The sequence below is a fragment of the Schistocerca cancellata genome, chromosome 4 (assembly GCF_023864275.1).
Source record: "Schistocerca cancellata isolate TAMUIC-IGC-003103 chromosome 4, iqSchCanc2.1, whole genome shotgun sequence".
Taxonomy (NCBI): Eukaryota; Metazoa; Arthropoda; class Insecta; order Orthoptera; family Acrididae; genus Schistocerca; species Schistocerca cancellata.
Genome location: NC_064629.1, coordinates 229688148 through 229712446, shown reverse-complemented (window position 1 = coordinate 229712446; position 24299 = coordinate 229688148). Strand labels below are relative to the sequence as shown.

The window sequence follows — 24299 nt, the reverse complement described above, 5'->3', positions numbered from 1 at the left end:
CACGGTGCCCCACAACAAATGCCGCATTTTTTCACCCGGAACTCGTGGAGAAAAAAAAAGTTTTGTATTAGTTATTGAACGCTCCTCGTAATTGCTGACAATGATATTACCGCAGTCAATTCTTCTTTGACGTAATTTACTCGTAAAACACAGTATAGAGTGAACACAGTTAAACGTGCAGATTTAGGTACATCGGTACTTTCGTCAAGACACAGCGAAATATAGAGAGGGGACTTTGTCATTTTTTGTTGTTCTTTTATATATTCTACCAGTTTTAGGACTCTGTCGTTTCGTGTGTTTCTAGATACAGGAGTACCTTTGATGAGCTCAGTTATCTTCCCTTTATTTTCAAAATCTTCAAAAAGTGATGGGATACATTCTAACCAGGCTTCCTTGAAAATTTTACGGCATCAATGGGTTTATCATTTCGGACAATGATATTTGAAGCCGAGAAGTTTTCGGCGCTGGTACGACAATCCTTGTTAACATACTTCATCATAAAAATGGTTCAAATGGCTCTGAGCACTAGGGGATAACATCTGAGGTCATCAGCCCCCTAGAACTTAGAACTACTTAAACCTAACTAACCTAAGGGCAACACACACACATCCATGCCCGAGGCAGGATTCGAACCTGCGACCGTAGCGGACGCGCGGTTCCAGACTGACGCGTCTAGAACCGCTCGGTCACACTGGCCGGCTATTTTATCACACATGGTGACTATTAATGTCTGTGATAGCACGTGCAATTACTTTTTGCTGTGGTTCGCTTGTTTGGCAATGAGTTTTGTGATTCGTTGTACAGATGATGTTCTACATACCACTGTCCTGGAACGTGAAACACACGCCGCTTTAAATGCCTTTATTCATCATGCCATATTTCTCAGTCTACCAAGTTTGAAATTTTCTATTACAGTTATTTTACACTTCCTATTTCTTTGGCAAATTAGCGTAGTGTTGTTAGGGTAATCTTTCGCAAAAATCTGCCAGTTTACACATTTTCAGGTACGACTGTGTCATCTGAAATTGGTATTAACTGACTGAAGATACAACTTGGTTATCACTAAATATTTAATACGATCAATTAAAAATTTCTGTATTCACCATAAAAGAGTGAGATACCTTAAAATAATATGACACCTACGTACATTAGTACGACTGCGACAGTAAGGGAATAAATGGAATCTGATGGAACACGAAGTACGCTACCAAAACACGCAGTACTGACGTCAGCACTGAAATATTGTGGCTGAAACAGCTGCAAGTGTTGTGAGCCTTCACGTTTTTGCGATGCACTGACTGATCCATTAAGTTTCGGAAGTGCAGCAGACAGGTGTACGGGCGAAATATCAGTAAAGAAATTGAGTTTTCGTGGCTGCACCCTCGACATCTAATGGATCAGCTAGAAGAGTTCATTTTTTGCGAGAAAAGTTTGCCTCTCTTACTATTACTACTGCGGCTACGGCGAAGCAGAGTATTCCAGCAGTCGACTGTCAGCTGCAGGCGATGTTATAACAACATGTACTGACGTTCGCACACGTTGGCTCATTTTATTGTACTGCACGCTTACGTTTAAATACCAAACGAGTATACCCGTGAGCATAGAGCTACACTGTACAGACACAAACTTCGGTTTTTCCTCTATCGTGAAATGGAGAAATCCTCGGAAGTTTAAAATCAAGAACATATCGCAGCAACTACGTTACAAAGAAAGGTGTGCTATTTATACTGAAAACATCTCCTTCAATTTTAGTTGTGCCAAAGTGGAAGGGGAATTAAATAAGCAAGCTAGGTCATATAATCAACTACTACAGTTGTGGAAATTGGCATAAAGACACGTGGTTATTTGTGGAAAGACATGCTTATTTGCGTATAATTTACAATAAAGCGACGCATTTCACCACTATAATTAGGACGTGTACTTAAAAACTGAAAAAAAGGCTATCTTTTGGGTAGGAAGGGGCGGATGGTGGTATAAAGGAAGGTACGCTAGATGACGCGTACAGTATTGAATGTCAACAGTTCGCTGCAGTTACAGTTTGGAGGTGTGCCTGCTGACATCGTATGGCAGTTATTGTGATAATGCCGCATGGAAATTCGATACGGGGTGACAAGCATATATTAAGGCGTACAAAGAAATGAGCCTGTGTAATCGCCAGACTGCTACGAAATTGGGCTATAGTTGTGTTATTTATAATTTTTGTCAGATTGGGTGCACAGTATGGCAAAAATAGCAGGACACGAAAATTGTCAGCATCAGACACGCGACTGATTCTGCGTAAATCATACGTCAAGCGCTTGTGTTCCTCACAAATCGTGGCTAATCTGTAGTTATCAGTCACTTCTAGACGCGTTAGAAAGATCCTGCCTACAGGATCTGGCATTCAAGAAACGGCTCCATAAGCCACCTTTAAACAATGCGCGTGAGGAGGTCTGGCGGAAGTGTGCGGAAGAACACATGCCGACTACAGTAGAATGGAACGAAGTAACTGAGTGATGAGAAGAAGTTTAATTTGGATAGGACAGATTGTTTTCTGGCATGATCTCCGAACAGAAGAATACATTCGGATGAGTAAAAACTTTGGTGGTGGCAGCATTACAATCTGGGCAGCGTGTTGTGCTGAAGGTACGTCCAACACAGCATGGCTGTACCCCAAAGTGAAGTCCGATGATTATACAGAAATGCTAGAAATTGGATTGATTCGTATTTAAGAGGAATTTGACGCTGATTTACTATTCAAACACGATAACGCTGGGTCCGCAGCTCGTGGTGTAGAGGCTAGCGTTGCTGCCTCTGAATCAAGGGGTCCCGGGTTCGATCCCCGACCGGGTTAGGGATTTTCTCTGCCCGGGGACTGGGTGTTTGTGTTGTCCTTATCATTTCATCACTATCACCATCATTTGTGAGAGTGACTAGATTGGATTGTGAAAAGAAATGAACTGTGTAAAAATTGGGACTTTGTACGGGCGCTGATGACCCCGCTTTTAAGCGCCCCACAAACCGAACAAACGATAACGCTGGGATTCACAGGTCTACCAAGACAAAATCGTGGTTTCTGGATAAAGGAATTCCACTTATGAGATGGCCATCGAGAAGTCTGGATTTAAATCCCATGGAGAATCTCTGGGGATCCTGGCACGAGATGTTTATTGCAATGGACGACAGTTTGAGACTCTGGCCGAGATTGAAACTGCAATTCGAATGGAGCGGACTTCAAACTCGATAGATTGTGTACGTTAGGTTATTCTGACAGCAATTCGTAAGCACTTTTACATCGGTTTACACTCCTAAGGTTGTCTTGTTTCTTTGAATTTCTGAAGTACCAATGCGAACGGCAAATGAAAATGAACTTTGTTTCGTTTTGCTGTCAATTTTACGGGAAAAATGCATGCAATACCAAATACGTAAACATGTTTTCTCCGCAAATAATCGCGTATCTTTATACTAGCTTTCACCACTGTAGTAACAGTTTAGACAAGAAGAGAATACAAGCTTTCCAAATGTGATGCTGCAGAAGAATGCTGAAGATTACATGAGTGGATCACGTAACTAATGAGGAGGTACTGAACAGAATTGGGGAGAAAAGGGATTTGTGGCACAACTTGACTAGAAGAAGGGATCGGTTGGTACGACACGTTCTGAGGCATCAAGGGATCACCAATTTAGTATTTGAGGGCAGCGTGGAGCGTAAAAATTGTAGAGCGAGACCAAGGGATGAATACTCTAAGCAGATTCAGAAGGATATAGGTTGCAGCAGTTACTTTGAGATGAAGCTTGTAGAGGATAGAATAGCATGGAGAGCTGCAGCGAACTGGTCTCTGGACTGAAGACCACAAAAGCAACAGTAGTAACTACTATGTACATCATCTGTCGACAAAATAGCGGCAGGCTACTGTTCAGGAAAGATTCACAGGCGCCGTTAAACATACAGTAAGGGAAGTGTTCAATCAGTATCTCCGATATTGATACGTGCACAAAAAATCCAACGCTCAGTTAAGGACTATCCTCAATAGAATGATTTCTACAGCATATGAACGAATATATTGAGGAAGTGTAACAGCTACAAATTTTCATATCTGGAGTAAACAGAAGCAGCTCACGTACTGTAGTCGCATTGTGAAAACGTTTTATGAGCGAAGCACGCTAGAGTACCTGTGAAGGACGGCATACTGTTTCGGTCAGAGAGAGAGAGAGAGAGAGAGAGAGAGAGAGAGAGAGAGTGTGAGTGTGAGTGTGAGTGTGAGTGTGTGTGTGTGTGAGTGTAAAAAGGGGGGGGGGGGGAAGCGGTGATTACATGAACTTACAGCTGCACGAAGAGTTAGACATATTTGCAACGCGTATCGGGTGCAGCTTTCTCTATGTCCGTACACAGACCGCAGGTTCTACTAATAACGAACAACATTCATCGAAGTAGTAATTTCCGCCGCCGCCGCAGCAACAGCAGCTTGCTAAGCGTTCCTCCGGAAGCTGCGATTCTATGCTGAAGTGGAAATCCTGTTAGCTCCGCTTCGTGCCGTCCTAAAAGGCTTCACTTAACTACTAACGAAATATCTATACAGCGAGACCAATGGTTCGCTGTAACTGCCCTCGTTTAGTCGGAACCGGCTAGATCGGCGCACAGGCCGTCCTGTGGGATTAAGGGTAACTGAGAATCGGAAAGTAATGAACTCGCACGATTAAATGAAAGCTGATCGAGACAAAGTCTGCCACAACAACAACAAAAAAAGAAATATTTCGAAGGCATCTCTGAAAAAGTTTATTTTACTGTTAGCTGTAATTAAAGTAACAGTTGTACAATTGCAATTTAAAGGCCGCGCAAATATAGCTTCTCTCTCTCGTGATGCAAGAACAGTGCCTGTTTGGATAAATGCGCAGGAGCGCCATTGACATGTAAGCTACATAGGAAGCGCCAAATCGAAAGGCATAGGCTGTGTAAGTCTTTTCGCTATGGCAAAATGAACAATGTGTCCAGTTCAGTTCGTTCTCATTTGCATTTTCCTCCGATGTTATTTCATCTTTTCACTAAATCTCTCATTTCCTCAGGCCCCTTCATTCCAGATCTCTTTCTACTTTTACCTTGAAATCGTAACACCACTTCCCTTGTTAATATTACTTATTTTATGTTCTTTTTTTCAAAATCTTAATTTCTAAGACCCGGCGTGTAATTAATTTTTGATCTCAGATGTACTTTATCTGTTTCGTTGCCCGTTATAATTCATTCTGTATAAGTGCAGGAAATTTATTTATGTAGTATACTTATTTATCGTGTCAAAAACAACGTAACTTCAAAATGGCTCTGAGTACTACGGGACTTCACATCTGAGGGCATCAGTCCCCCAGAACTTAGAACTACTCAAACCTAACTAACCTAAGGACATCACACACATCCATGCCCGAAGCAGGATTCGAACCTGCGACCGTAGTAGTCGCGCGGTTCCACACTGAAGCGCCTAGAACCACTCGGCCACAACGGCCGGCAACAACGTAACTGTGTATAACAACAAGACAAACACAGGAATCTATCTCAAATTCGTCGAATGGACGATTTGTTTTTTTAGAAACTTTTTAGAAGGTAGGTTGCATATGTTTTTGTTTTGAAACAGCATAGGCCGTAAATTGCGAGGCAATGTATCGAACCACGCGATGTGCCCCAGCCTGTACAGAAGCGATACTAGCAACTACCACACCTCAAACGACTGCCCGCTCCACTGCACCAGTGCTGGCTAAATTTCCCTCCCAGCCGAGGATGATCCCGCATTATCTCTACAGCACATTTCTGCTGTCAGCGCACGCTCGTTGCATTAATGCGTAGGTTTTAGCAGTTGAGCCAACTTGAGGGGTGAACGCTGTGGTGTCGTCTGCCCAAGGGCTTTGTCATGTCCCCGAGGCCTCCCTGATAGTAGTGAATCGAATGACTGCCACATTGTGCACACTGCAGCTTGTGACGCTAGGCGGCCCCAGGGGATTTTACACAGCAGGCTGCCTTCTGACAAGGGAACCTCCCCATCGAACCCCCTTCAGATTTAGTTGTAAGTTGGAACAGTGGATAAGGCTTGAAAAATGAACACACATCAATCGAGAACACAGGAAGAAGTTGTGTGGAGCTATGAAAAAATAAGCAAAATATACAACCTGAGTAGTCCATGAGGAAGATAGCCAACATCAAGAACGACGCGAGCTCAGAACTGCCGTGGTTAGCGTGAGCAACTGCGGAGCGAGAGGTCCTTGGTTCAAGTCTTCCCTCGAGTGAAAATTTTACTTTATTTTCGCAAAGTTATGATCTGTCCGTTCTTTCATTGACGTCTCTGTTCACTGTCATAAGTTTAGTGTCTGTGTTTTGAGACCGCACCGCAAAACCGTGCGATTAGTAGACGAAAGGACGTGCCTCTCCAGTGGGAACCGAAAACATTTGATCGCAAGGTCATAGGTCAACCGATTTCTCCACAGGAAAACACGTCTGTATCATTCTATACGACACAGCGACGGCATGTGCGTCACATGACAGGAATATGTTGTCGACCCACCTAACTTGTACACTTGGCGAATGGGTAAAAAAATTCTTCTACCTTGCCCGATTTAGGTTTTCTGGTGGATGTGATAATCACTCCCAAAAAAGTGATCGCATCGGAGGGACAGATAATAATTGTCTGAAAATAAAAAATTAAACTTTTCACACGGAGGAGGACTTGAACCAAAGACCTCTCGTTCTGCAGCTGCTCACGCTAACCACGGAACCACGGCACCCCTACGCTCACCCTCTCCTTGATTTTGTCTATCTTGCGCATGGACTACCCAGTTTGTATATTTTGCTTATTTTTTTCATAGTTCCACACAACTTCTTCCTGTTTTCTCGACTGATCTGTGTTCAGTTTTTCAAGGCCTATCCACTGTGCCAAATTATAACTAAATCTGAGAGGGGTGCGATGGGGAGGTTCCCTTGTGAGGCTCTGAATGCTCGTTCGCCAGTCAACATTTTTTATTTGCAAGTGCTTCGGTTGTAGTCCGGGCAGGGTTTTCTTTAACTTAGTGGAAATGCTGGTTCGGGGCCGCGATGGGCTGTACCAGTTATGTTTCCGCCTTTCACACTCTTAAAACCATAATGCGGCAAGAGTGTTACGTGCCCCATCAATCTTTAGTGTGGCAAAACTTGCGTCACATGCGAAATTAATACGCTTATGCGTAGTAGAGTATGCCAATATGCGGATGTATCTACCGTACGACTGGTACGTCGTGCTCATTACGACATTCTTAATGTTCACTTTCGGTGGTCCCTATTTTTTTCGAATTCAGTGTTTCTTCACTCAACACCCCCAGTTATTTTCCTTTTGTTTTACGAAGAATTTTAAAATCTATTTTGTTGAAACCGAAGACTAGGAACCCGTGACGCAGTGGCCGAGAAGCTGCACGATGTCACTACATACTGTTTACTACTGCTTATGCGTGTGCTTGACTGCTAGCATATTCCAGAAGGAAATTTTCACTCTGCAGCGGAAATTTTCACTCTGCAGCGGAAATTTTCACTCTGCAGCAGAAATTTTCACTCTGCAGCAGAAATTTTCACTCTGCAGCAGAAATTTTCACTCTGCAGCAGAAATTTTCACTCTGCAGCAGAAATTTTCACTCTGCAGCAGAAATTTTCACTCTGCAGCGGAAATTGCGCTGATAAGAAACTTCCAGGCGGATTACAACTGTATGGCGGTCCGAGACCCGAACTCGGGACCTTCGCCTTTCACGAGCAAGTACTCTACCGACTGAGCTACCCAAGCACAACCCACGACCCGTCCTCACAGCTCTACTTCCGCCAGTGACTCATCTCCTACCTCCCAGACTTAACAGACGCTCTCATGAGAAAGTTGCTGGACTAGAAGTCCCGGGAGAACGGATACTGCGGAGACGTGGCTTAGCCACAGCCTGGGGGACGTTTCTAGAATGAAATTTACGTTCTGCAGGGGAGTGTTGAGTTCATTTCAGCCAAGAATTTGGATATGTTGAAGTATGGATTTTCATCTCTTACATGATGTTCCTTTTTCTTGAGATTCAGACACTTCCTACTTGGGTCCCGAAGTGCCAAAGAGTCTACGAACTATCTTAGGGTGATACGTGTTTGAATCCCAAGAAACGAAACCTTATTTAAGAACACGAATCTCTGCTTAACTTCAGTATGCCCAAGCTCTTGACATAAATGAACTCGACACTCCCGTGCAGAGTGAAAATTCATTCTGGAAACATCCATCAGGCTGTGGCTAAGTCACGTTTCCGCTGATAAAACTTCTAGTCCTACCTCAGTCGGTAGAGCACTTGCCCGCGAAAGGCAAAGGTCCCAAGTTCGAGTCTCGGTCCGGCACACAGTTTTAATCTTATAGGAAGTTTCTTATCAGCGCACATCCCGCTGCAGAGTGAAAATTTCATTCTGGAATATGCTAGCAGTCAAGCACACGCAGTAATAAACAATACGTAGTGACATGTCGCAGCTTCTCGGCCACTTCAGCACGGGTTCCTCGTCTTCCATTTCAACAAATAATAGGTCTTAAACTTATTCTAAAAACAAAAGGAAAATAACCGTGTGGTCTGCGCGAGAAAACACGAAATTTGACAAAACAAAGACCATACTAATGTTAACACTATAGGGAGTTTCGAAAAGCTTTATCTGATTCCAGGAGACTATATAGAATGTATCAATGAAGACAGAAACCTTAAGAAAATTTAAACCGCCTTTCCCGAAAAAAAAAAAATCCTAAACCTGAAAAAAATTATCTACTTTCAATTGCAGAATGAATTCACAGAACTCTACACATTGTTGTTTATCACCATCATGAAGGGCTTGTTAGCAACTGAACCCCATGTGGTTTGAAACACAAACGTTGCCACCAAACAAGTGAAGTATGAGGAATGGCTAACACCAAACAAGGAAAGTACAGGGTGTTTCAAAAATGACCGGTATATTTGAAACAGCAATAAAAACTAAACGAGCAGCGATAGAAATACACCGTTTGTTGCAATATGCTTGGGACAACAGTACATTTTCAGGCGGACAAACTTTCGAAATTACAGTAGTTACAATTTTCAACAACAGATGGCGCTGCAAGTGATGTGAAAGATATAGAAGACAACGCAGTCTGTGGGTGCGCCATTCTGTACGTCGTCTTTCTGCTGTAAGCGTGTGCTGTTCACAACGTGCAAGTGTGCTGTAGACAACATGGTTTATTCCTTAGAACAGAGGATTTTTCTGGTGTTGGAATTCCACCACCTAGAACACAGTGTTGTTGCAACAAGACGAAGTTTTCAACGGAGGCTTAATGTAACCAAAGGACCGAAAAGCGATACAATAAACGATCTGTTTGGAAAATTTCAACGGACTGGGAACGTGACGGATGAACGTGCTGGAAAGGTAGGGCGACCGCGTACGGCAACCACAGAGGGCAACGCGCAGCTAGTGCAGCAGGTGATCCAACAGCGGCCTCGGGTTTCCGTTCGCCGTGTTGCAGCTGCGGTCCAAATGACGCCAACGTCCACGTATCGTCTCATGCGCCAGAGTTTACACCTCTATCCATACAAAATTCAAACGCGGCAACCCCTCAGCGCCGCTACCATTGCTGCACGAGAGACATTCGCTAACGATATAGTGCACAGGATTGATGACGGCGATATGCATGTGGGCAGCATTTGGTTTACTGACGAAGCTTATTTTTACCTGGACGGCTTCGTCAATAAACAGAACTGGCGCATATGGGGAACCGAAAAGCCCCATGTTGCAGTCCCATCGTCCCTGCATCCTCAAAAAGTACTGGTCTGGACCGCCATTTCTTCCAAAGGAATCATTGGCCCATTTTTCAGATCCGAAACGATTACTGCATCACGCTATCTGGACATTCTTCGTGGCGGTACAAACTGCCTTAGACGACACTGCGAACACCTCGTGGTTTATGCAAGATGGTGCCCGGCCACATCGCACGGCCGACGTCTTTAATTTCCTGAATGAATATTTCGATGACCGTGTGATTGCTTTGGGCTATCCGAAACATACAGGAGGCGGCGTGGATTGGCCTCCCTATTCGCCAGACATGAACCCCTGTGACTTCTTTCTGTGGGGACACTTGAAAGACCAGGTGTACCGCCAGAATCCAGAAACAACTGAACAGCTGAAGCAGTACATCTCATCTGCATGTGAAGCCATTCCGCCAGACACGTTGTCAAGGGTTTCGGGTAATTTCATTCAGAGACTACGCCATATTATTGCTACGCATGGTGGATATGTGGAAAATATCGTACTATAGAGTTTCCCAGACCGCAGCGCCATCTGTTGTTGAAAATTGTAACTACTGTAATTTCGAAAGTTTGTCTGCCTGAAAATGTACTGTTGTCCCAAGCATATTGCAACAAACGGTGTATTTCTATCGCTGCTCGTTTAGTTTTTATTGCCGTTTCAAATATACCGGTCATTTTTGAAACACCCTGTATGAAGAATGGCTAACTCTAGGCTGGTATGCCGAACAGACTTCCAAGGACTACGCCCGAAACATTTCAATGCGCTTTACGTCTTGAACAAACACAGGAGGAGAACCTGCGGATTTCCCTTTGTATCACTGGACGTCAAACTTCCTACTTCAAGAGTCAACACTGACTTTGTGGGTCAGCACCTCTGGCCGCACATGTACCGATCTTTTATTCATTGGAAACACACACTGAGATGATAAAATCCATTGGACAGCGATACGCACATACACAGATGGCTAGTGCATCGCGTACACGCGGTATGAAAGAAGTGCATCGGCGGAGTAGTCATTTATATTCAGATGAAACACGTGAAAAGGTTTCCGACGTGATTACGGCCACACGACGGCAATTAACAGTCTGAACGCGTAATGGTAGTTTGAGCTAGACGCATGGGACATTCCATTTCGGAAATCGTTGGGCAAGTCAATAGTCCGAGATCTAGTGTGTCAAGAGCGTGCCGAGAGCGACATTTGCGTTGACATGTCAGTGCTAACTTACAAGCAACACTGTGTGAAATAACCGCAGAAATCGATGCGGGACGTACGACGAATGTATCCGTTACGATAGTGTGGCGAAATTTGGCGCTAATGGGCTATGGGAACAGACGACCGACGCGAGTGCCTTTGCTAACATCACGACAACATCGCCTACAGTGCCTCTCCTGCGCTCAAGACCACATCACTTGGCCCCTGGACCGTTCGAAAACGGTGGCCTGGTCAGACAAGTCCCGATTTCAGTTGCAGGGAGTTGATGGTAGGGTCCTAGTGCGGCGCAGACCCCATGAAGCCATGGGCCCAAGTTGTCGACAAGGCACTGTGCGAGCTGGTGGTGGCTCCACAATGGTTGTGAGCTGTTTTTACATATAATGGACTGGGTCCTCTGGTCCAACTAAGCCGATCACTGACTGGAAACGGTTATTTCGGCTACTTAGACATCATTTGCAGCCATTCACGGACTTTATGTTCCCAAACAACGATGGCAGTTTTATTGACGACAATGCGCCATGTTACCGGGCCACAATCGTTCCCTACTGTTGTGAAGAATATTCTGGAGAGTTCGACAGAATGATCTTGTCACCCAGATCGCCCGACATGAATACCGTAGAATATTAATGGGACATAATCGAGAGGTCAGTTCGTGCACGAACTACTGCACCAGCAATACTTTCGTAGTTATGGACGGCCATAGAGGCAACATGGCACAATATTTCTGCAGGGGATTTCCAAAGACATGTTGAATCCATGCCACGTAGAGTTTCTGCACTACTCCGGACAAAAGGAGGGCCGGCACTATATCAGGAGGTATCCCGTGACCTTTGTCACCTCAGGGCACATGAACTAGTATGTTATGAGCCCCCAGCAGATTAGCAATGGCGCGGTAAGTTGGCCGCCGGCCCCAAAGTATCGATCGTTAAAAGTCGGCACCATTCGGAGCACTGACTGGACTGTTCTCTGCTGCGGATTGCTGCCACTCTCAGTGACCCTAAAGCTGTGACACTGTAATTGCCTGAGGAACTGTTGTTGTGTTGTCTGAGCAGACGATCAACTGATTAATAACAGTACCCGCACTTACATATAAATGGAATATCTAGTATGAGAGAAGATCACAAATGTTTACTAAATACTTTCTATGTCTGTTTTCTTCTGTTCATTGCGTCGTACTAGAACAGCCTTGATCAAATTTCATATTCTTTACTACAAATATGTACCGCATTTGAAGACGACCGTCTCTATAATGCGCATTCACGAATCCTATCACTTCCATTTGAAATTTATATCAACAGGTTATCGATACGAGGCACACATGTCTGTAACTTTTTAGCAGAACATTACTCCTCTTATATCCTCCAGACCAGCAGTGCCCGCACTACTTACCCTTCTGCCAGTGATATAAGAGGTCAATTTCACTTAGCTTATGACATAATTCATCAGCGTCATTTAAAATTAAGCCCATCTTAAAATATTACTGTCTCATTAAGTATTTTTTTTTACTGAACGACAAATTACATCCTTAAGAAGCTCTTAATCAACGTTAGTTGCTAAATACATATTGTTACGAAATATGTCTGAGAACTGCGGGCAGCACGAATACTTTATTCGTGTTCCATGCGGCCCTTGGGCCGCCGTCTGACGACCACTGCTTTATGTAAACAACCAGTGTCTTGAAATTACTGGTTCCATTGTGGAAGACTCAGCTGTAGGTGGTGCAGTGCCGTACCGTCGACGAATATCACGACGCACATTGTGCCTGCTGGAACTGAGAAAGCAAAACGTCTTTAGTTACTTTGTTTCCGCCATCTTGACTCGGCGCACAATGGGAACTGCATTAACCGGCAACCTACACCTGGCGCCAAAATAAGCTTTTAGTTTCCACGTCTACGTTAAAACTCATCCCCAACTTTCTATCTTCAATCACTCAAAAGATACGTCCTTGCGACATCTTTTTTGAAAGGCCGTGTATTTCTTCTCGTTCCCAAGCAGTTCGAGATATTTCATCGTTCTGCTACGTTTTCGCTCATCTAATAGACAAATATTTCCACTTTCTTTATTTCAAAAATCTACACTGAGTATTTAGTGCCTGTATTACACTGATCATCCTGTAAGGGTTTTCAAAATGTTCAAAATTCTTAAAACTGCTGGCTTGTTTGTTGGCTACTTTGAGGAATTCCAGTTCATAGTATTCATAGTTCTTACACGTAATGACTGGTCCCACACACCGCAACTGGTAAGCAATGCACACTTGTCGGCAATTCTGACTATGGGTTCTCTGTCCTCGTCAGCAATTAAATTTCTTTGTGAGTAACGTAATAACCTGTACTATAAATGTCCTCCGGGATGACACTACAGATAATCACCTTCAGAAACATGTGGCGATCAGCACTTGCGATAGCCGACGTCCCCTTGTTATGAGAACAAAAAGAAACTTCGCAGACGATAAGGAGGAGGAAAAGTCTTTCCGATCCCAGTATCACTGATTCCTACAATCATTCCCTTCACCTTCCCGGTAACCGCCTATGTAGTTTTAAGTCACTAACGCGTGTATGTGTGCTGAAACTCTACCAGCAGGTAGTAGATTGAAATCATGGTATAGGAAAAAATATTTTCACGCCAGCATGTGGACGAGATATGGTGGCGTTAAGTCCTCAGCACCCGATTCTGTGCCAATTTAATTGGTTAAACTCCAGATCTCTCCGCTGTGTTTCGTGGACATCTAACACTGTTGTTGGTGATGCGTCCGTTGGACGGGGTGTTGAACTCAGTGAAGTTCCTTGATGCCATTCAAATGGTTCAAATGGCTCTGAGCACTATGCGACTTAACTTCTGAGGTCATCAGTCGCCTAGAACTTAGAACTAATTAAACCTAACTAACCTAAGGACATCACACATATCCATGCCCGAGGCAGGATTCGAACCTGCGACCGGAACGGTCGTTGATGCCATTCGAGGGGCCTATGATGAGATTATGCTTCAGCATGTCTCTGCTTTCTGATCGTCTTCAACAACAAAAACGTGACACTAAACTCTGCAAGTAGCTCGCCAATTATCTACACTCAACTTATACAACAAACACTTTACACACACCAGCGTGAATAAAAACTGTAATAACTCTTCGAAACTTCTTACTTGAAACAATAAACTCTAGCTTTGTCCTAATTCTTTTCCTGTAATCCTTTACGACGCACGAAAAACACGCGCATGCGCACACACACACACACACACACACACACACACACACACACACACACACACACACACAGTCGTAGCAGCACGGACAAACCGAAATGTCACGCTATGAAAAACCCATTTTCAAGATACCAATCATTCTACGCCAATCGCACTCACGTGTTGGTATTGCACTGACGTCGGAAGGGTAACCTAGCGCTTGCTCCTATCTTCCTTCTTGGTTTACGGCTCTTATCTTAGCCATCGTTGTTTAACATTCACCTTTCTGGTCGTGCAAGGCGACACCACTCCAAAATCTTCACCGCTTATTACTGGTACAGTGTTCTACACATTCTCAAAATGTGGGTTCGTCAGGGCTATTCTATGTGGGCGTTGGAATCTTCGCAGACTTTAGTGTGTTTATACCCACCAGCTTTACAGGCACAAAATCGCTTTCTTTGAGTACACTACGTTTCTTGTGAATCAAATCAGTCTACGATTTATTGGTATCCTGTTTCAGTAACGGGAGAGGTGGCGTAGCGTTTAGATACTGGACTCCCATTCGGGAGGATGGCGGTTCAACCAATCCGGTCATCCACACATATGATTGCTGTGGTTTTAGGAAACTGCTTATGGCAAATGCCGAGGCTGTTCTTTAGAAAAGAAAATGGCCATCATCTTCCCCCCTCTTACCATCAGTCGAGCTTGCGCTCCAGCTTTAGTGAAGTCGTCGACGAGTTGTTAAATTCTTTTTCTCCTTCCGTTTCAGGTTGCGCTACTGCTATCGTGCTAACTTTCAATCCTATATTTCATTCCAAGTACGACCTTTTTCTTACCATTGCCTTTGTTCGTATTACTGCCAACGACTGAGCTACATATCTTTCTTTTTAGGAAACAAAGCTATTCGGGCATTTTTTGATTGTACATCTGATCCAAAATCTCAATGGTTATGAAACAGGCCGCAGATAACCACATAGGTGACAAATGTAGCATTCTTAGAAGTGCCTCTGCCCCCCCCCCCCCCCTTACACAGGGAGGCATCTGTTAGACATAAGACGCGATTTCCTAGCAACCGGTCGCATTTTAGTCCACGGATGACTTCGTAATATGTTTATCCCGTCTCCAAAATTATGAGTAATGCTTCTCATAACTTCTTAATGGTTTGTCGAAACTTATTAAATAGAAGTGGTCACGCAGACATTCACTTACGTTCAATAAAGCAAATCGAACGAAAGGACTTTATGCATGGAGGAGCTGCTCATAGAATGTCACCAAAATATTCCTTGGACAATAATGGTACCGCATTCAACTTGCATTCTCTCATCAGCAGTTGGTTGCAGAGCGGGTTCTCCAATTTTCATCGAACCCTACTTCAGCGCCCATCCCCCGTGAATAACAAACAGCACACTCTAAATTCTCTAAATACTTAATCAATAGGGATACAATGCAGATAATGCCGTCCAAAATGAAGCCTTTCTGGACTGTACTCTTTAGTTAGTGAAGATGCTGTTATCCGTTCATATGAAGCTTACCAGTGAACTTGCATGGGCTTCAGATTCTGATATGGAACAAATAATGTCCATCTATTACGTATTAATTACCGATTTTCTTTGAGAAGGATTCAGCTCTAGTACAGCTGATAGTGCTGAGACACTAGTTTGTGTGTCTGACTGTTTCCTTTCGTCACAGAGAATTTTTTTTTTTTTTTAAATATACGGAAGTCCGATTTCACTAAGATAAAATGCAAACTGAATAATTAAATAAATTAGTACGTCACTACTTGTTACTTTTATGTATTTTTGGTCTAATCACCTGCTTGTCTTGGTGAATATGACATCCTTTTGAATACTCACCAACTGTGGGGGGCACCGGCTGCATAGCATTCACAAGTTTAAGAAAAATAAGTACAGTTTTCTACCTCTTTCTCCTCCTCCAAACAACCAATAAGTTTGTTTTCCATTTAATCGTTATCTCAATAAAGACACTCAAGCATTTCTAGAAACCAAGACGTTTTCCCCCTTCATACTACCCGGTTTCGTGTATTGAATCTCTTTGAACAATGCTGTGGACTGAAGCAACAACTGGTATTTTATAATAAAGCTATTGAGCTTTATATACTGCTTGATTTGTCACGTAATAGAATTTTTCTGTCACTCCATATAAATCGCAGCTTCGCATCGGTAAATTTTCGCTGCTGCTGTCATCCAAATTTTTAAGTCTGCATGAGGGCTGGAACCGACATGCTAGATTACAAAAAGTCCTTTCTGGTCGTTGCGCTCAAGGACATTCTCTCGGTTCTGTTTTCCCTCGTGTGTCCTGTTTTACATGTGGCACGCTGCCACCCATTTTACCAGTCGCAGAAATTCTCAAGGCCGCTTTGAATTTCAAATCAGCTTCCTCCACTAACAGCCGCATCAATCAGCGACAGTTTTGACTGGCGGGAAGGATCTGTCCTATATCTCTTACGCAGGCTCTGAATATTAATGGATTGTTTACAATACCCCGCGGACGCTCCGAGTTATATCTGTTCCAGACTAGTGTCTACCATGTATGACAACCGCACAAGAATGTCTGTCAAAAAACTCGTCCGCCAGTTATAAATTTTAACCCACGCAGCGTATGTTAGTAGAAGAGGAGGTATTTTCGCACTATAGCGGGAGTTTGTAGAAGTCAATGTTGTTGAAAAGCTTAAAAAAAGAAGTGTCACAGCGCTACACGTTGGTCGTGAGTGCGGGTACCAGAGACACAGAGCGAACTTGGTGGCCAAGACATCGATGTGAGTTCACTATCACGTTCCTCAAACCTCAGTTGTACGATCCTGACCCTATGACACGGACAGTTGTCTTGGTGGAAGATGTTATCGCCGCCGGGGAATACATCCAGCTTGGAGGCCTGCAGGTTGCCCGCAATAATGTTCAACTAGTCTACGCCTTCGATTACTACCACAGTTCCCACGGAAATATAGGTGACTGTCCCTCACAGCATAACACCGTGCCCACCGGCCGGCTCGGGGCATGCGTCGAGCAGCCATTCGTCTCGATAATGAAATATCTGGACACGACCATCGGCTTGATGTAAAAGGAAATGTGATTCATACTGCCAGGCAACCCGTTTCCATTGTTCCACGGTTAAATCTCAATGATACGGTGCCCTCTGACGTCGTCATTCGGTCAACATAGGAACACGTAGGGATCGTCTGCGCGCTAAACGGTGAACCTCTAACATCTGTGCCTGCGCCAGCATTTTACTCTGACGTCAAATCTGTCACAGATCGCTGCCTATACTACTTCACTGACTGGGCATGCCTCCGGCCTCAACATTCTGTCGCTCACTCGTGGTATCACCGTCATCAAACCACTTCCCTTAGATGCTCATGACAGAAGCACACAAAGAGCCGACCATCTTCGTCGTATCAGATATGCTCAATTCCAGGAGCCAGGTCATAATTTGCTCTTTGCCAAAGTCGCTTATCTCAGCGAATTTCTTCATTTGGGGCCCGTATCGTTGCCAGAACGATTTCCCATTCGTCTCTAAAAATGGTTCAAATGGCTCTGAGCACTATGGGACTTAACTTCTGAGGTCATCAGTCCCCTAGAACTTAGAACTACTTAAACCTAACTAACCTAAGGACATCACACACATCCATGCCCGAGGCAGGATTCGAACCTGCGACCGTAGCGGTCGCGCGGTTCCAGACTGTAGCGCCTAGAACCGCTCCGCCATCCTGGCCGGCATTCGTCCCTGCTCCACTTATATACACTACTGGCCATTAAAATTACTACACCAAGATGAAATGCAGATGATAAACGGATATTCATTGGACAAATATAATAAACTAGAACTGACATGTGACTACATTTTCACGCAATTTGGGTGCATAGATCCTGAGAAATCAGTACCCAGAACAACCACCTCTGGCCGTAATAACGCCTCGGCATTGAGTCAAACAGAGCCTGCATGGCGTGTACAGGTACAGCTGCCCATGCAGCTTCAACATGATACCACCGTTCATCAAGAGTATAGCGACCGGCGTATTGTGACGAACCAGTTGCTCGGCCACCATTGACCAGACGTTTTCAATTGGGGAGAGATCTGGAGAATGTGCTGGCCAGGGCAGCAGTCGAACATTTTCTGTATCCAGAAAGGCCCGTACAGGACCTGCAACATGCGGTCGTGCATTATCCTGCTGAAATGTAGGGTTTCGCAGGGATCGAATTAAGGGTAGAGCCGCGGGTCGTAACATATCTGAAATGTAACGTCCACTGTTCAAAGTGATGTCAATGCGAACAAGAGGTGACCGAGACGTGTAACCAAAGGCACCCCATACCATCACGCCGGGTGACGAATACACGCTTCCAATGTGCGTTCACCGCGATGTCGCCGAACACGGATGCGACCGTCCTGATGCTGTAACAAGAACCTGGATTCATCTGAAAAAATGACGTTTTGTCATTCGTGCACCCAGCTTCGTCGTTGAATACACCATCGCAGGCGCTCCTGTCTGTGAAGCAGCGTCAAGGGTAACCGCAGCCATGGTCTCCGAGCTGATAGTCCATGCTGCTGCAAACGTCGTCGAACTGTTCGCGCAGATGGTTGTTGTCTTGCAAACGTCCCCATCTGTTGACTCAGGGATCGAGACGTGGCTGCAAGATCCGTTACAGCCATGCGGACAAGATGCCCGTAATCTCGACTGCTAGTAATACAAGGCCGTTGGGATCCAGCACGGCGTTCCGTATTACCCTTCTGAACCCACCGATTCCACAGTCTGCTAACAGTCATTGGATCTCGACCAACGCGAGCAGCAATATCGCGATACGATAAACCGCAATCGCGATAGGCTACAATCCGACCTTTATCAAAGTCGGAAACGTGATGGTATGCATTTCTCCTCCTTACACGAGGCATCACAACAACGTTTCACCAGGCAACGCCGGTCAACTGCTGTTTGTGTATGAGAAATCGGTTGGAAACTTTCCTCGTGTCAGCACGTTGTAGGTGTCGCCACGGGCGCCAACCTTGTGTAAATGCTCTGAAAAGCTAATCATTTGCATATCACAGCATCTTCTTCTTGTCGGTTAAATTTCGCGTCTGTAGCACATCATCTTCGTGGTGTAGCAATTTTAATGGCCAGTAGTGTACTTCTCTTGTCACGTCCTGGGACCGCAGGCCTAATAGACGAACGTTGCGATGGGTAGGGGTCATAACGATCTGGCTCATCAGTGCTGTTCCCCCGTCAACATTTTACACTTTCTTCTTAATGGCTTCGGACTCGCCAAACTAGCGAAGCTACACTCCTGGAAATGGAAAAAAGAACACATTGACACCGGTGTGTCAGACCCACCATACTTGCTCCGGACACTGCGAGAGGGCTGTACAAGCAATGATCACACGCACGGCACAGCGGACACACCAGGAACCGCGGTGTTGGCCGTCGAATGGCGCTAGCTGCGCAGCATTTGTGCACCGCCGCCGTCAGTGTCAGCCAGTTTGCCGTGGCGTACGGAACTCCATCGCAGTCTTTAACACTGGTAGCATGCCGCGACAGCGTGGACGTGAACCGTATGTGCAGTTGACGGACTTTGAGCGAGGGCGTATAGTGGGAATGCGGGAGGCCGGGTGGACGTACCGCCGAATTGCTCAACACGTGGGGCGTGAGGTCTCCACAGTACATCGATGTTGTCGCCATTGGTCGGCGGAAAGTTCACGTGCCCGTCGACCTGGGACCGGACCGCAGCGACGCATGGATGCACGCCAAGACCGTAGGATCCTACGCAGTGCCGTAGGGGACCGCACCGCCGCTTCCCAGCAAATTAGGGACACTGTTGCTCCTGGGGTATCGGCGAGGACCATTCGCAACCATCTCCATGAAGCTGGGCTACGGTCCCGCACACCGTTAGGCCGTCTTCCGCTCACGCCCCAACATCGTGCAGCCCGCCTCCAGTGGTGTCGCGACAGGCGTGAATGGAGGGACGAATGGAGAAGTGTCGTCTTCAGCGATGAGAGTCGCTTCTGCCTTGGTGCCAATGATGGTCGTATGCGTGTTTGGCGCCGTGCAGGTGAGCGCCACAATCAGGACTGCATACGACCGAGGCACACAGGGCCAACACCCGGCATCATGGTGTGGGGAGCGATCTCCTACACTGGCCGTACACCACTGGTGATCGTCGAGGGGACACTGAATAGTGCACGGTACATCCAAACCGTCATCGAACCCATCGTTCTACCATTCCTAGACTGGCAAGGGAACTTGCTGTTCCAACAGGACAATGCACGTCCGCATGTACCCCGTGCCACCCAACGTGCTCTAGAAGGTGTAAGTCAACTACCCTGTCCAGCAAGATCTCCGGATCTGTCCCCCATTGAGCATGTTTGGGACTGGATGAAGCGTCGTCTCACGCGGTCTGCACGTCCAGCACGAACGCTGGTCCAACTGAGGCGCCAGGTGGAAATGGCATGGCAAGCCGTTCCACAGGACTACATCCAGCATCTCTACGATCGTCTCCATGGGAGAGTAGCAGCCTGCATTGCGGCGAAAGGTGGATATACACTGTACTAGTGCCGACATTGTGCATGCTCTGTTGCCTGTGTCTATGTGCCTGTGGTTCTGTCAGTGTGATCATGTGATGTATCTGACCCCAGGAATCTGTCAATAAAGTTTCCCCTTCCTGGGACAATGAATTCACGGTGTTCTTATTTCAATTTCCAGGAGTGTATATTCTTTTTACGTAATATTGTGTAACAACTTTTTTGTTTCCAGAATGAGACGAGATACTGGCAGAAGTAAAGCTGTGAGTACCGGGCGTGAGTCGTGCTTCGGTAGCTCAGTTGGTAGAGCACTTGCCCGGGAAAGGCAAAGGTCCCGAGTTCGAGTCTCGGTCGGGCACACAGTTTTAATCTGCCAGGAAGTTTCAACTTTTTTGTTGCTCCTTTCCGATTCTGTTCATATTCAGTCAGTAATGAAATTCATTGTACCCTCGACAGTAGATGTTCGTATCAGCCTTATCAGTCTGTCCGAAGGCATTTTGCTGAGCGAGTTGGCGCGTTGGCAAGTAACTGTCCTCGCATTCATGAGGGTCAAGAGCGTCATGAAGTATAAACGGACGGATGAACCCTCTGCCAGGGAGTTAACTGTAACTTCCGTTTCTATGTCCCATGCCTGACACTTGTTTACAAAAATTTTATCATCGGCAGATGTGCGAACTGTCTCTACCTTTTGCACCGTCTTTCAGGTATGACTGGAACCAGTCTTTTACTATCACCCCTACACCTAGCGCTTCAAGCTTGCTTAGAAGCACTTCATGGTCAACCGTGTCAAAAGCATTGAACCAGTCTAAGAATTTGCCTGTAACAGAGTCGTTCTTGCTAAGAGCTTAATGTGCCACTTTTGTAGACCGTATAATGATCGATACTGTACTTCTCCCACTTCGGAAATCAAACTTTGCTAAGTCAAATTATTATCTTTATTCTTGTAACTCAGTGGTCTACTTTCATAATTGATTAAATTATTTTTGGGAATGAAGACAGCAGTGAAACTGGCCTATAGTTCTCAATACTTTCCGTATTACCTTTCTTTATAAATGACAACTCGTGCATGCTCTAGGTACTCTGGAAAAATATCTGAACTTAAGGACTCATTTATTATGTTCGTTAAAGGGGTTTGTATGCTGTATATGCACCAGTTTAGAACAGAGACTGGAAACTCATCTACACCGTCTGACTTATTTTCTAAATTCTGTATTGTCTGCCCGATTTCAAGCTCGACGAGCGAAAAAACATTGTGCTCGCTGTGCGCGTCACTGTGGGTGCTACATGTATTTTAGAAAGATTTTGATGCAACTTCTCCGCAGTACCAATGAAAGTCATTTACAAAATTTCTCAGCGCCCGAATATTTTCGAGTACTCTGTACAAAGCTCTGATTTCTATGTTATTATACTTTTGTCTGTCTTTTCCTGTTTCTTGTTTTACGACACTCCATACTACTTTGCTTTCATTTTCTGCAATATCCACTGTTTTGTCACAGTATAATTTTTTTGAGCAAGCAGTACTCTTCTGCATGCTTTTTTTTATACCTGTGGAAGTAATCAAAGAACAGTGGATTAGTGTAGTGCTTCTGTAAAGAACTGAGACATTTAAGTGTCTTGGAGAACTTTCTAAAACCCTAGTTATCCACTTCCTTTTCCGTAACTGTTGTTGCTTCAGCAGAAGTGTCTACGTTCGGAAATGTGTCTCGAGAGTTGTGTATGTCCAGTATCGTGATTACGATGAGAATTTTTAGAGCTTACAGTTCTGCACGTTTGTACGTGTTGTTAACAAAGGATGATCACAATCAACACTGTCATACGCCCTTACTCCATGATACACTGAGGAGATATTTGGTATTTAGCCCGCGAAATTGGTGCAAAATCTGGTTACCGGGAGCTATACGCCACTACATTTCCTCCCCATTCCGGCAAAATACTGGCGAAAAGTATGTTGTAACACCAGGATTCGAAACCGGCTACCCTCCGTTCTCTCCCCCCTTGCCCCCCCCCCCCCCCCGGCCTCCACGCCATAATCGCTTGTGGGACATCACACAAGCGTGGGTCCGTTTATAGGCGTAGTACTTGAGCGCGATTTAATTTGAGGCAGACACTGTCCACCATTAAAATCCAATGTGACGTATTTCAAACCTAGTATTAAGCACGTGAAAATTCATTACGATTCCTACTGCGATTTCTAGAACTACTGCTGTTAGATGGTGGCATTTCTAATAATGTTCGCCAGTCGATACCGAGCTCTTAAAGGTATCACCATGGAAAATATAAATCAGAAAGGGTGTGAACCGAAATGTGAAACTTCCTGGCAGATTAGAACTGTGCCGGACCGAATTCTAACTAGAGACCTTTGGCAAGTGCTCAGTCGGCAAAGCACTTGCCTGAGAGCTGTGCCACGATGTGGAGGTTACATATCGCTGCCACTGTTACAGCGTTTGGGCCTTCAGAGAAAGAAAATATTCCGAATGCTAAACCTCTATTAATTAAACATGAGAAATTATCATACATGAGGCAATCCAAATTCTGATGCTTCGTAATACATCTGCTTTGTATAAAATCGGGTCAGTGAAACACTTTCCTCCCCTTTTATTACAACCTGTGTGTTTTCAGTGAAATATGTTGCACAGTCATTTATGGAACTTATTATTTACCAGCCTCAAAAAAACTGCAGGTTATTAACGGGCATAGCGGACGACTGTTACGCCACGTGAAGCCTGAGCCGCCATTGGAAACCCTTCTACGTAAACTCATTAGCGCTCAAAACGCTGTCATTGTCACGGGCTTAATAAGGCTGTCACAAATTATCATATTTCACGCTTCCTCAGTGTAACAAAGAACGCACCTTCATCAGGAACAGCCGTTGGTGTCTAGGAGCCTAATTGATTGGATCCCTGACAGGCACAACACCTGCATTATTACTTGCAGCATCTGACAAAGACAGCCGCTGCCATCGTACAAATAAAGTTAAAAAAAACCTTACAATCCAACTGAATTCCCGAAAAAGGATTTGCCACGAATTATTTAGTAAAACTAAAGTAATTTTAAGTAAATTGTGTTCGTTGACCATTTTCCCGACAACGGTTATACTCCGGACGAGAGAAAAGCTAGTCTGTCTAACAAATCACGTCAAGTCACATTTTGTTACTGTGCTTTCTGGGCTTTGCTGTATCAATCTGGATATGCTTAACTGGTATCTCACGTCTACCGCACAGGGGCACAGTTTTTCGTCAGACAGCATCTGTTATCACCATTATCATTACCGTCTTAAACGATAAATTACACAAATTCGAGAAAAAGACTCACTACACGTACAGCAATAAATCTCACGTAACGAACAGTATAAACTGGTTATAGGGTTTAGCATGTCATTTTGCAGATTTGTATCTTAAGCCGGTAAGATGTAGATTGTGTGTCCGGCTGCACCTTTTCCCTGGCCTTATCCCGCATATTCAAAGAGCCGGCATTTTAACGTGGATTTGACAATGTTAAACGAAGGTAGAGCGTGGCCGGATGCCGTTGCTGTCTCTGCTCCACCCTCAACCCCCCCCCTCCCCCCTCTCTCTCACACAGTCCCACGACGGAATTTGTGCGACCCATCTGTCTGAGTGT

At 44.9% G+C, this 24299-nt stretch overlaps 1 protein-coding gene and 1 non-coding gene across 4 annotated transcripts in view; one reads left to right on the top strand and one right to left on the bottom strand.

The window, feature by feature from the left end:
- The window catches only part of LOC126183198 (ribosomal protein S6 kinase 2 beta), a 569810-nt gene that overhangs the window by 503193 nt on the left and 42318 nt on the right, over positions 1 to 24299 (bottom strand). The gene's annotated exons all lie outside the window — the stretch shown is intronic.
- Positions 20966 to 21040, top strand: Trnas-gga (transfer RNA serine (anticodon GGA)). The gene has a single exon. It is a non-coding gene; the product is annotated as a tRNA-Ser (tRNA).